The sequence below is a fragment of the Parambassis ranga genome, chromosome 20, assembly GCF_900634625.1.
Source record: "Parambassis ranga chromosome 20, fParRan2.1, whole genome shotgun sequence".
Classification (NCBI taxonomy): Eukaryota; Metazoa; Chordata; class Actinopteri; family Ambassidae; genus Parambassis; species Parambassis ranga.
The window spans coordinates 17,797,015-17,811,517 of record NC_041040.1 but is presented as its reverse complement, the minus strand read 5'-3'; the positions used below and the strand labels follow the sequence as shown (position 1 = coordinate 17,811,517).

The following is a 14,503-nucleotide window of genomic DNA, read 5'->3' as shown; positions in this document are numbered from 1 at the left end:
TATATAGATTATATTTTTCATGAAGACGTGTTGAAAATGGCACCAAGTTGTCGCTCATAGTGCTGTGTAGTGATAGTAATTCATACATTACATATTCTTGTAGAGGTTTTGAGGGGTAGTTCAGATGACGTCTATATACAACATGGTATGCTGCACTGTCTGCAAAGCTGAACCGTTTCAACACCACTGAAGTGATATGATTGCATTCTGTGGTCTATTTAGTCGTCAGCTGCTTCTGCTGTTATTCAAGTGTTTGAGCACCTAAACTCACACAGGCAGGCGTCCAAGAAAACAGACAAAGATTATGCCATTGTCGTGACTCGTGTCATCTGCTACAGTACAACATGGGAGATGTTAGTGAGATAAGGAAAGCTTATGTGTTGCATTTGCAGCTTTACTGTGTGAAGTACTTGAGGATAATTCTTATTAAAAATCTTAAAAACCTTGAACATTTCTTTAATTTAATGTTTACCCCTGTAACTTTTCACAGCCTAAAAGCTGAAAAAGATCTGAAATAAATGTGTCTCTTTGTTAAAGGAGTACTCCAGTGATTTGGTATTCCACAAAAAAGGACTTGTAAGAGAAAGATTTATAGTAGAGTGGAGAAAATCAAAGAAGCAAAAGCAGAGATATTCTAAGATAAGCTTGTATTTCCGAGCATAGTTTATCCTAAAAACCACTCACTGCCTTCATTTCTCATATTACAACATGTCGATCTTGTTTCATAAGACCTTTTTAATGCCTAAATACAGACTTCTTTCAAACACTGCATGAATGGGATGTGTATAAGGTAAATATGGTGAAACCTACTTGTAGTTGACGGTGTGTGTCATGGTGCTTCATGTGAGGGCAGCTTTATCCTGTAGTGACTGGTGACTATGCAGCCGGATGCTCACCTTCCTCTATCCAAACTGTGTTTTGAGTCTTCTGTGGCTTTTTTCTTTATTGGATTTGTCGGTGTGTTGGGTAACATAACTGGATTTCATGTTGACCACAGACGGTGTTTTCTTCTTGGAAGATGTGCTGTTTCCACTCCAGACCATGTTATCCGGCAAAATGGACTCAAATTGTCGCAGCCGTAATTACTGCTTTTAAAGGGAAGGGTAAGAGGTGATTTGATTGGCCGGGACCGATACCAGCCACAAACACAACACCTCGTGGTAATGTATTGTTTCCAACAGAGCTGCTGTTACACCACAGACCTCTTGACTGCACTCTGAACTGCAAGCTGTGCACTGATGATTTTTGAAAATGGAATCTAAAGAGAGAGAAAGAGTGAGGATCCATTATCTTTTTTTTCTTCTTCACTGACCTGCTATTTTGTTCACCTTTTCAGTACTTTGAGTGTAAAAACCAGTCTTCATGTATAGGATGTTTATTCTGAAACAGACACGCATGTTTGAAAGTGGATGTTGGCTCAACAAACGCCATAATTTAATGTGCAACAATTGATGTTTGTGTTGTTTTTCCTCAAGTTTTCTTTAGATACTTTCAAACCTGCATGGATCCCTGGCTTCTAGCCAAGCTTCCTCATCCTCCTATTGTCCCTGCCTCTGGCTACCAGCATGAGGCAAAACACAAGGCCTGGTGCTTGCAGCCAAATGAGATGCTTATTCAGGAGATCGTCGTGGTCCAAAGACCAACCTGCATCTGACTTCCTGCCTGGTCATCTAGTTAGCAGAGATTGACATGTTTCGGGCACAGCAAAGCACCAAAATTGATTTGCAGGTGGTTTTCTTTTGGGACTTGCTACTAACATGCTGGGTAGAACCAATAGATAAGGTTTAGGTGCTAGTGAAAAGCAGTGTGATTTGTTGCCTGTGATAGATGTGATGGATGATTCATCTCCAAGTTCTCTAAAAAATGTTGTCCAAAGATGACTTCCTAGAAAATTGGTAGAAAGCAGCAGGTGCTTCAATATAGCATGCTATAGCTGCAGTAAGAAACCACAATACCACACATACTTGTATGACTTTACAGCTGTTATTTCTTCAGATCTTAATGATTTCATAAGCCAATTTTTGGGTGTGGCACATCACTGTCAGACACCAAAAAAAAACAAAAGACATCCAAATAGTATACAAGTGCAACAAATAATTGACCATGCAGAAGGGATTTAGGGCAAAAGTCAGAAACACACACAGCCTGAAGTGCCCTGAAAGGTCTTTATCACCAATCAGTCTGTGGTAGAGAGGCTGACTAACAATCCTCTGTGTTATCTGAGCGTCTGTACACGGTGCGTTTGAGTCACTGTAACAAACTGACACCTTTATGTTCACTGGGGATCTCACCTCCTGCTGCCTCCCTTCCTCCTTCACATCCATTATAAAACACATGCCAAGCACTGCGCCACATTCAGTAAACGTCAGCATGATGTATGGATAGTCCTACTCTCATATACTCTGATGTTTTCTGTGCATCGGTTGCAGTGAGGGAGCCGTCTCAACACAGCAGTAAATATTGATTTTCATCAAAACAACACCGGATTTAAAAGATGACACCAACCTTGATCCAGATTTTAACTATATTTTGTGTTTGATCATGTAACTATTATTAGTAAATGCAGTTTTTATAACAGATTAGTAGGGAGCAGGTTGTCATACCTGTTAAGGTTTCTGCCCCGGATACTTCCAGATACCTGGAGACTCCCTAATGGCCAGGTGAAACCAGTCAGACAGAGAGAAGCTGGTAAAAGCCTAGAACACACAACATGGATCATATTACATATCCTTTATAGCCTAGAGGGATCTTCAAGAAGAGCTAGAGGATGTGGCTAGGGAGGAAGTATGGCAAGGTCCTGGATAAACATTGAAAAAGTGGTCAGATCAATATCTGTATCGCATGCTTCCGGTTCATAAGAAACAAAACGACAGTAGTGGTTGAATATGTAGAATGATTGATAGAAGCGGTGTTTATGTATGCAAGCTGCTGTGCTTTTGTGCATAAGTGGAAGTAAAATCTCCCAGACAGGGTGGGATTTGTCAGCAGAAAAGCTTGTTAAAGTAGTAAGTAGATACAGAATCTACTCCTAAAGGCTAAAACTCTTGATTAGGGTTATTCTGTTTTTCTCATACATATGTGGACTTTGTCGATCTTTACACATGCAATCAGATGTTGTTGTTTCAGGGGTCATCGGTGACCTGTTGTCTTTTATCAGCATTGTCTTGCCATATGTATGGGCGTTGCTGCACACATTATAATATAGAAATCTGTTTTGGGCAGTTCTATAGGTAGTACTGTAGGAACCGGAATGTAACAGTGTCCAGTTGTGTGTGTACAATAAGGAATTTGACACTGTGTGTATTACGTCAACAAATGTGTGTCCACGTTTGTCCCAAGGTGTACTTCATGAGGTAAATCAGTATTTATCATTAAAAAACAGAGACCTTTTTGTCCCTCCCCTTGTTTGTATGTCTTCCGTGCTTTGAATAGATGAAATGGAGGACACTGCTTTCTCTCCTTTCAACATCGGGTGACCCACATATCATTTTATTTGTTATTATTCATCTAGTGGATTTCACGTTATGTAACTTCTTTTTGTTGAAAACTACAGTACGCGTGGACATGCTGCATGCAGCATATGTGGTGGGAGGCTATTATAAATAAGGCCATTCATCTCTTCTCCAAGCAACATTTTTTTTTGTTTTTTTTTTCATTTCACTCTGTTGGTATAAAATCATCCTCATAGCTGTTTCCTTGTTATATTTTCTACACCACTTGACATGAAACAGACATGTTATTATTTTATTTTTCTATGTATTTTCATTCTCTTGAGGATGACGTGGAAGCAGAGTTGCCATGGCACAGTTTAGACATCCAATCAGTATGGACTTATATATTGCATCCTTGCCCTCTATAGGAGAGACACAATAAAGACTCAAGTCATGCTACAATTGTCACAATCGCTACATACCTAGTACCCTTCAATAATAATAATAATAACAACCTGATCCATTGGTCTTGAACATATAGAAAAATACCAGCAAAAATGCTATTGTTCAGCACGTTGTCTCTGAGCTGGAACAACGTAGCTGTTCTGCATGCATGTATGCAGTAGAGCTATATCTGGACATAATGCAAAGAGAAAATGCAAAAGGAGGCCCAGGAATAGATACAATGGTAAGATTAGAATTTTAAATAGATTTCCGTGTTGTGAAATTGTTTGTGTACAATTTTATAAAGGCACACACACACACACACACACACACAGTCACACCTCCTTTTAGCAACCATAGATGCCATTATTGATGTCCAGGAAAAGATTGGTTGTGTTGTTTATGTTGATACAAGTGTATTGTACATAATGTATTTGCATTTCTTGTTGCACTAAACAAAGTGAAAATACATGACTGCCTAAATGACTAAATAAATGACTGCCTATTTATACCTACAGCAGATATTGAGCAACCTTTCATTCATCCATTCATTTGCAGTCAGTATATGTTCAATATTCACTTTCCTTTTACCTTCATATTCAGTGCTAAAACAGTATATGAACAGAGCCTTTGCTGCTATCTCTGTGTACAGCAGCCATCTTGGATTTTGAGGTCAAGGTTGATGAAGAATTTTTGAGTTTATACCAGGACTCCAGGATTCATCTTCCAAGTTCAAGCGGAACACACAGTTATTATCACATTTTACACAATATGTGTAATTATGAAACCTGATTCAATCATGTGGAATTTGATCTTCTGTGCATGTGAAGTACAAAGTTAGCCTTTGGTAGTAACAAATCATGATCTGACACTCCACCACGACTCCCCGCTTTACCGGTTGCAGTGGCCAACAGTCTACATCCTTTATTGAACTCTTCCTTTTCCCTAGTGTTCCTCCGACAGCTAGTAGAAGGTACCATGTAAAACTACTTTGAGAACAACTCAGGCACTGCAGTATACCTCCACTCCTCTTTCTGACAAGCAGTGACACGGTAACTGTCGATCTTTCCTCCCCCATTATGGAGGAGGTTTCACATTTCTCTACTCCAGGCTGCCAGCCTTTCCTTTCTGTCTTAGTATTTCTCTTTGAAACTTGCCATGCTCAGAGAAATCAAATCATGACGTATCGAACAGCACTGTTCTCAAACAGTGGCTTTTCTGACAACACTGCAGACAACTTTGGATGTCTGGTAGGGTGTATTGTTACTTATGGCTGCTGGCTGTTATCTAGCCTGGAAAAAAGGGTCATTCTGAAGACTACTCGAGTCTAAAAAATATGTTTACATTTCTGCATTTGGACTGCTCAAACTGACATAAAAAATAGCGTCTGATGACATAAGACAACAACAGGCCAGGTTTGTTTTATGAATCTTTAAGAAGTTTATTGTTAGAACTGAGTGATTTATTCAAAACCTTTTCATGTGCTCGCCACATTAACAAGAATCATTTGTTTCAGATGCTGAAGGAATAGCCTGGATCTCTAAAAGCAGGTCTGATCGTAGAGAATTTGTGATTAGGGGCAGGAAGTAGCACGATGCTTTAAAGGTGTGGATGTCTATCACTGGCTTCTGCTCGGCCCAGCGGGACCTGCATTGACAGTGGCTGCTGGATGGGTTTAACTCCACCAGCAGATGCTTTTCTGGCTCATGGGTATTCCTGCGGTATATACTCTGGAGGAAACGGGTATAAGCCTGAGTTACACGCCTGGCTGTTTTTTTTCTTTAAATGTTAGGATATATTACAGAATAGCGAATTCTCAAGGGCAATTTGTGGTGGTGATATTGTGCCTGGTGTGTTAGCACAGTTCATCATAATGATGCACAGTCTGGGAAAGTTATTTTGGAAAATGTATTCATTTCATTATAGCGTGGAGTTAAAAAGAAACCCTCGAGAACTTGGTGATTAAAAAGGGAGATGTAACAGAGATGAGAAAAAGAAGAAGGAACAAGGAAAAAAAAAGACTGACAGTTATTTACATCTGGTGTAAAAAGTGATGAAAATGAGCCCTTGTTGGCAAATAACAAGCACAAATAGAAAATATCATTACACGGCTGATGAAGAGATGTTACACTGAGGAGACGTTGAGATTTTCAGCATTCCAGACACAGATCAGTAACACAATGACAGCATTCACATGTACACATATGCTCGGGTTTGGACCATTAATATCATAGTGTTATGACTGAACTGATGAACCTGACGCTTAGCCAGTATAGATCAACCATGAGCATCACTGGCACTAAAAAGGTTTTATTGACACTTTAGCTTTACTTAAAGTCAGTTCACCAATGGTTCCATGTGTGCAGCTATCTTTAGATTGTTTTATTTTTTTAAGCTAGATGCTTGTGTTTTCTGTCAATAGCCTGCAGCTGGAATTTGTTGCCTTTCTGTTCTCAAGCACAGGCTTTCTAAAGACTTTGCAGCAATGTTTCTGCAGTTGCTTGACTTACAATGGTGTCGATGCTATGCTTTTTTTTGGGGACTGGATGTGGACATTTGTGTGGACCTTTGTGACAGCTGGTTTCTTCTGAGATTCAGAAGGACACACGGATGCAAATCTGTGGCCCACCATCGTGCATGGTTTAGATCAGTCAGTGCTGTGGGAGGAGGCAGGAGGTATGGGCGATGAGAGTAGTGCTCATTTGTATGGTGTTAGTAAAAGTGCCTTGTATGTCTGTCTTTTTCTACAAAGACTAACCTGGCCAGACACTATGCAAAAATTCTCTTCCTGAAACGGGTTTAGAATCCCTCTCCACTTGGTACAAACCTTATTCTACCTTCTGGAACTATTTATCTAAATGTGATGGAGTTTATGCTTCTTGTCTCATTGAAAAATATTTTGCAGAATTGCTAACATCTTGGACTCTTCTGTTGATATAGTCATGTTGTCACTTTGCTATATGTCACATGTTTTGTTTTCTCTGACTGGTTGTATGTCTATCTAAATGCATCCCTTCTGCATGTAGTGCTGTCTGGAAAGCCAACTCAAGTCTACAGGCTCATTCTTTGTATAGAATACAAAAATAATTAAGATACAAGAAGATAAAACTTTATTAATCACGAAGGAATTTCTTGAAAGTTATGCTGCATTGGCCGAGAAACGAACCCACACTCCCACGTGGCACAAGAATTCTACAACTGAACCACCAATGCTCACATTAAAGAATTAAAGGTTCTCTACTGGTTCCACTGGGGATTGAACCCAGGACCTTCTGCGTGTAAAGCAGATATGATAACCACTACACTATGGAACCTACATTTGGATGTCTGGGTCTGGCTTTACAAAGACGAAATGGCTAGAACATCCTTCCCTTTTAGAGATTCTGATTTGTTAGGTTAGGTTTACTCTTTGGTTTTGTGCAACAAACTGGCACGTCATCTCGACAGATTTGCTCATATGATATGTTTATGTAACACGACTAAAGGCCATTGAAGTGCATATGAACAGAATTGTCATGCTGGGCTCATTTTCATGTTACGGTTAGGGCTAAGGATGGGGTAGATGATTCCTTTAATGATATCAGCAGTTATCACAAGGGATTACTGGTTGTTCCACACACTTGCTACATGCTACTTTACTGAATCTGAAGGAAAATACAAAATGACAGGAAGCATTTTTCATTTTCAATGTTTCATGGTTTGATGAAGAAGGAAATGTAGCTTGCTGATGGAGATTCTGTTGTAGTGTTTTTTTTTATTATTATTATTTTAGTGACCTGCTAAGTTATCGTTTTTGTTATAAGGTGCTGCTTATTTTACAACCTCTTGAATACTCCGCTACACAAAGTATAGAAAAGAAAAGCTGACTTTTGTGAGTATTATTTGGAAGTCGTGACCCTTTTTGAGTGACACTAGTGGTGTGGGAGGGAAGCAATTCAGTCACTCACTTGACGTTTCTTTGTGGTAAACCCTGGCAATAAAATGGAGAGGTCGAATACTTCGGATATGCAGAAAAAAACAAGGTCAAATATAGAATCGGGAGTGAATCAAGTCTTTGATTTTTGTGTTATAACTCTTGAATTTTTGCTATTGCTAGGAGGTCAGTGGTCACACTGTGCCGAAAAACATTGACAAAACCAGTTCGCAAGATGGCATAATAAAATGCTGCCGGCTGATCTTATCTGAAGCTGACGGATTATTTGAAATTACAACCTATACCGAAACGGACAAATGTGTATCGACCCAAAGATATCTAAGAAATGAAAGTCAGGTAATAAGTGTATTGGATATAGACACCCCTTCCAACAGGTGTAACATTGATTGAAATGCATAGAAATCCATGAAATAGAGCAGAGCAGTGACTCGGAGCAATGCTAATTATAATCATGATCCACATAGGTCGCTGGATGATGGTGGTCTAGCAGCTGTTAAATGGGAATCACTGGAGATAATGTGGTTAAATCTGTCATAAACACACTCTGGTCAGAAGAAGATATTATTTATTTTGTGTTATTGTGCAACACCACGGGGGAGATAAAAAAAAAATACTCAATTGATGTGTAGATGTGTTTTTTATTTTTTGTTTGTTTGCTTTTAATAATCCACTTATATTGGATCTGTGAGTAAAGGTAAGGTATAGGTTGTGTGTTGTTCCAGATGAAAAGCTATTATCTTTTGTAGTGCCAAAGGAGTCACACGGTCCAGGTCAAAAGCAGCATTAAACATACATGTTATGACTAGAAATGTGAAATGTGAAGCTAACAAGCGTCTGAGCTGACAGTTAATGTTACTTCAGCATAAGCAAGGGAGCAAAGCCAGCTCTAAAAGTCCCTTTATTAAATAAAACGATGCACAATATGCTGCTGAACATACTTTTATTTCCTCTGAAAATTGGATGTACATGGAGGATCATGGAAATCCTGCTAGAGCGCTATACACCAAAGCTGTTCTACAGCTGGGCATCGTAAATAAAGGTAATAGACAAATCTGTATCAACTGTGAATAGCCTCACAAATGAACACATGTATGAAACAGATGTCCAATCTTTGAACATTTAAGGCTTCTTACGTCCAATCACCAAGATGACAAGCTCACATCTGCCACAGGCTTCCTTGTTGTTGTTTTTCTTCTGACAGCTTTCTGCCAGCAGTTTTCATTTTAAGTGTTTGCATGTTTTCAGTGGGCTTCAAGTCACAGTTCAGGTTGTTCTTAAGTTTGAATGATATGTACTGTACATGTGCGGACCAAAGTGGAAAGAATGAACATGAAAGACTGAAGTGTATACAGGAGATGCACTTTACACAACCATAGTCCTCCTCCTACGCTCTTTCTCTGTATACCTTCCATGATTCGCGTCAGTCGGATGTCTGAAATTCAACATAGTGAGACTTGGCAGGCTGTGCAACCTGCTACAATATGTTTGACCACAGATACCTCTCTACGAGATACGGATTCTTAGGAAATTACAAAATATATCCAACTTCTGACTTTTAATCATTTTAGGCACTCAATTTGCATACTACTTTAAGGTTACACTCATCGTGCACGGTAGTATTTTAAACACTTGAATCTGACTGTTGCTTAAGTTATACTTGACCAAGAAATCGGCTTTATTAACGTGAACGCTTGTCCACTAATTAACTAATTAATCCTTCAGCAGAGTTAGGGAGTTTATTAAAAAATGAATTAACAATAACAGGGCAGTAAGATCAGGGGACAGCCCTGTTTCCATATTGAATTCTGCTCATCAAGAGCTCCTTAGTGTGTAGTAAATCTCTCTTTGAGCTTAAATTATATTGCAATGAGCTCCATGCAGACTCAGAGTACAAGAGGACTCTTTTGAATAATTCAATGTGAACCTTTGGGACAGAGAGCAAAGACAATTCCTGTGCCAGTCGACAGCAATTTCCAACATTTTTCTTTTTCTTTTTTTTTTAAGCTATTAGTGCACAGAATAATAAGTAGAAGGGGAAAAGACATTTCTTGTTCCTATATAAATGGGTAAATCAACACTATACAAGCTAATCAACACCTTTGAAATCATAGCAAACATCATTTAATCCGATGTCAGGAAAGTCAATAGAAAATTAATAATGTTCAAAAGATGCCTATAAGAGCCTAATGATTGCACTAATTCAATCAGAGGGGCTTAATTAATTAAAGTAAGCTGTAGTGGTCTTTGTGTGGATTAAAAAAAATTGTTGAAGGTTGCCCTAAGGTTTTTATTAACTGTGTCTGCGTTCTACAGTATACACAAGGGGAATGTGACCGGGTGACCATTCATCATAGGTTCATTAGTCTGGTCCTGTTTATGTGTTTCTTAGTAACAAGTCTTTTTTCAGTGTCGTCTTAAAAGGAAGTGCTGTTTCATTGTTCAGTCCATATAATAAGATCCCTAGACAATAGGATCAAATACTGAAATCCACATATTATAATACTGCGCTGTAAGTCTACAACCACATATGTATGCATCTTCCCATCATACAGTAATAGTTTAACTATATTTTCTGTGTAAAAGCATTACAGAAAAAATCTGATCTTTGGCTGAATTTGCTAGGACGTCCACTCCTGTGAAGATTGACAGCTGTCTTGAATGTTTTCCACTTGTGAATAATCATTCTCACTGCAGAACGTTGAACTCCAAATAGTTTGAAATGGTTTTAGAAGTCACTTCAGAATGATGTGCAGCAACAGCTGCTTCTCTAACACCATCGTTTATGTCTTTCCCTCTAGTCATTGTGTTTTTATAGAGGTCTGTACACCTTACTGATGATCAATTCATCAAGGACTGATGATCAGCAGCACCTGCTGCAGCTCATTTAATGACATCTTATGAAAGCAGTAAGGACAGGAGTGGAATATAAATACGGCGTTTTGAATTTAACATTAAAGGCAAAAAATAAATGATTTAAGACTTGTTATTATTACACAGTTATCTGCCTCCAAACAGCCAGGCAACTTTAATCCAGCCAATTATCCACACAAAAACAAATTTTTTTAAGGTGATTAAAATGATTGTTTGAGCTGCTGGTGAGAACACAAATGTCCAGTTCAGTCCTACCAGACATTAACCACATTTGTTCGCATCAGGCGTGTTAATGATGCTGATGCTATTAAATGGTTTTATCTATGCCTGCTAGCTTGTATGTTTACTTCCCCTCCTGATGTCATAGAAGTCCAGCATGACCTGATCCAATATTTGTATTTTTTTGGACATATGGTACTACAAAATCTGCCACCATTCAGCTGCTTATAGGATATTCATTTTCTTCACCATGCAAATATATTTGTCTTCCGCTGGCCAACACCCTGCAATTATCAGCCTGTCAGAATCTGCCACTGCACACAATAACTGTTTTTTCCATTATAATTTGTTTCACACACTAAACAAATCACTTCTTTGTTTGGGGGCATGGAGTGACTGGGGCCATTTTATTTCAAACATCATGACAGTTTGTTTCCTTGTGAGTACAGCTCTTGTCAGGGGTCACAGGAAGTCACATTTGAAGACTGTGACATGAATGAAATCTTTATTCTGCTGCTCTTTTTTTACAGAAATTTTCAGTCAGCTCGATCACATAAAAAACAGTCCAAAAAAAAAGACTATTTGAAGGCATTGTCTCAGAACTTAAAACCCAGTCACTACTTAATCCACATTTGCAGTGGCAGCTCCCAACAATGTTTTAACAAGCGCAGTGGGATATTAAAAGTATCTGTTGGTTGTTTCTGATTAGCTGCCACTGAACCTTGACTGTAATCCCATAAGCTCAGCCTCACAGCACACAGGCTCCGGACAAGCCTACTGATGGGAGGAATTGCAGAGGAGTTGTTCTTCTAACTAGTTCTTCTAAATCCATCATACAAGGCTTATCGCACATAACCTTGGATGGAAAAATCCTTGGATGGCCTAGTTGTCTGGGTGACCGTGCCATAACCAAAACTTTACAGCATCACACTGTGACACAAACAACTAGCCGGTCAGCAGGGAAAGTTCTGCTTATGTGCAGAGAAGAAAGTATCAGCACGGTGGTCAAATACATTCATTAGCTATATGCTATGGAAGACAATTGGCTAACACTGCACAAATGCTAAAGCCCCTTAAATGATATGTAAATCTCATCACTCTGCTGACATTGAGCCTTTATGGATTTGAAGTGCAGATAATTCTTCTACATGTGTAAAAAAAAAAAAAAAAAAAAAACTGCCGCTGCTCCATCGACCTTTGCAGGAGGTGGCTGAGAATTATTACGCCTTTGCCCTCATTAATATTATATTATTAATATAATATTTTGTGTAATGGCACTTTCAAGGTACAAAAATAAGGAAGGAAAGGATTAACTGAGTTTAAACTGTGACCTGTTTCCTAACTGGACACCCATGAATTTATCCACAAATTTTGTTGTCATAATAAAGCAGGTGGACACATATTACAGTTTAATAAGTAAATCTTCATCTGTACCGATGCTGAGGCACACCTTTGTCAGTATTTACTGTGGTTGTGCAGTGGGTTTTATCATGGGCTTACACAGTTGTTGCACACTGCACAGAGTAGTTACACATCACCAACAGACATGGTATGATTCTTTATCAGTAGTATCATGTGTTAGGTGCAGGACTCATCTAGGATAGAATTTGGCAGAGATGCTTGTTGTAGATGGTAGAAGGATGCATTGTAAAACTATGCATACACACAACAATGTCACAGATTTAAGTTCACTTTACTCTCCTGGAAGTAGTTCTTGACTAGAAGAGTGTGCTTTGACTTGTTATGTTAGAAGAGAAAACAGTAACTGAGGCCCAGTGTTGCTGCAGACTGCTTTAGGTTTTACATCTCTGTGACCAAAGACCGAATAACACACTTCCAGTGTGTGCCATCCTTCCCAAGTCGTCCCCTATAGCATACTTCAGTCTGGATTGGAGGTGTCCTTTTCTGCAGAAGTGAAGTGCTTCTTGGTCTGTAACCTCACAGGTCATTCCTGTGCAGGACTCTAGTGACTGTCTTCTCTACCAGACTTTGCTAAATCCTTCACTAGTGTCTTTTAGTTGTTAGAACTCTCTTCCCAGAGAGACTACACTAGAGTCTAGAGTCTAGTGTGAGCCTAGAACTCTCTTCCCAGTTTCCTTTCCAGAACCTTCCAAAATCGTCTCCCTGTCTCTGCCAGTCTTCTTCTGCACCGTTTGACTCTCTTTCAACCACATGATAATACCTCTCACAGCAGTTCTTGAAACTTGGAACCACTTTGATTACCTTGCACATCCTTCTCAACATTTTTTTTTAAGTCTAAACCCATTTCTTTCACTTTTGACATGAAGTGTTGTTGTTATGCTATGTATGTACTGCAAGATACCAATGCTGACTTTTAAGTGCAAATCAGATTTTACACAGGGTCACTCAGTCAAAGCATAGACTACATAGCATCATTGATAACAGTGTACTATTTGTACTATGGTTAAACAAAGAGGACAGGGGGGCACACTATTTCTTCTGAACAGTGTTGAATTTAGACATCCTGGCACAGACCTTAGTTGATCAAAAAACAAGAAGCACAATATATTGCCTCCTGCTGTGTTACAACAATCCACTGCTAAAATACAAACTGGCTACAGCTACTCTAAAAAAAACAAAGCACTAAAGTTTCATATGCAGCCCTGATTAGGAAGCAAGGGAACACAGCTGATGATGGTGCTGAGGTGGAAATAAAATCAGAGCATCATAACATCCAATTTTAATTCTAACATTTTCATTATGATAAATCATCAGGTGCTATTTGTTGTTTGTTTTTTTTTTTAACATATTTTATATATATAGTACACATATGAATCGTACAGAATTTAACGTCCCCACTATTAAAAGTAGAAGCTATCTGCACACATTTCAGAGCAGGACTTGGTATGACCCTCAGATAGATTTGATTATGAGGAAAGAAAAAATGGCAGTCATCAATCATTGCAAGTCACTCTGTGGTGATTGGCATATCTATCCTCATTCTAGCTGTCTGTACCCATTAGTAGGCCACATTATATGGGGGCCCTAATGTGTTTACAGATGGTTATTCTATTTTCTGTGCTACGAAACTCCTCATGGGTTAAACCTGATTTTTCCTTCAACTGCCAATATGGCTTAACAGGTCATTAGGTGCTTCACTCTAAATGCAACACCAGTTTATTAAAGGGACACTTTTCTGTGTTTAATCTCCATATGTCAGACTTCTAATGTTAAGAATTGTAGCTCTTCTCAATCTGTGTCACAGAGGTGGGCCGTGAAAGCTTCCCGAACTTGTGATATCATCAGTGAGGATTTCAAACTAATGGAAAGCACCGCACCTCTTTTGCAGCCTCCTAAGGGAGCGAAGCAGTAGAAAGCAGTAGAGAGAGGAAAGGGTTATGTCAGCTAGGAAGATGTGCTGCAGCATGCCCAGAGATCTCTCTGAGTCAAGTTGGAGCAAGCTTGTCAGCTTGATTAGCACACTGGCAGATGGATCATCCATCCATCCATGTATGCAACAATGATGCTTCCTGCATGGTGGCTGTAATTATCAAAACTGTTCTACATCATGCTAGCTTAAGATTGATCATTACATTGATGACATTTTTTATATGCTGAGGAATGCAATATACAATACAAAATA

The 14,503-nt window shown here is 39.0% G+C and overlaps 1 non-coding gene across 1 annotated transcript; it reads right to left on the bottom strand.

Annotated features, from left to right (window-relative positions):
• Window positions 1-7,116: 7,116 nt before the first annotated feature.
• trnav-uac (transfer RNA valine (anticodon UAC)) lies at window positions 7,117-7,189 on the bottom strand. The gene has a single exon. It is a non-coding gene; the product is annotated as a tRNA-Val (tRNA).
• Between the last annotated feature and the right edge of the window lie 7,314 nt (window positions 7,190-14,503).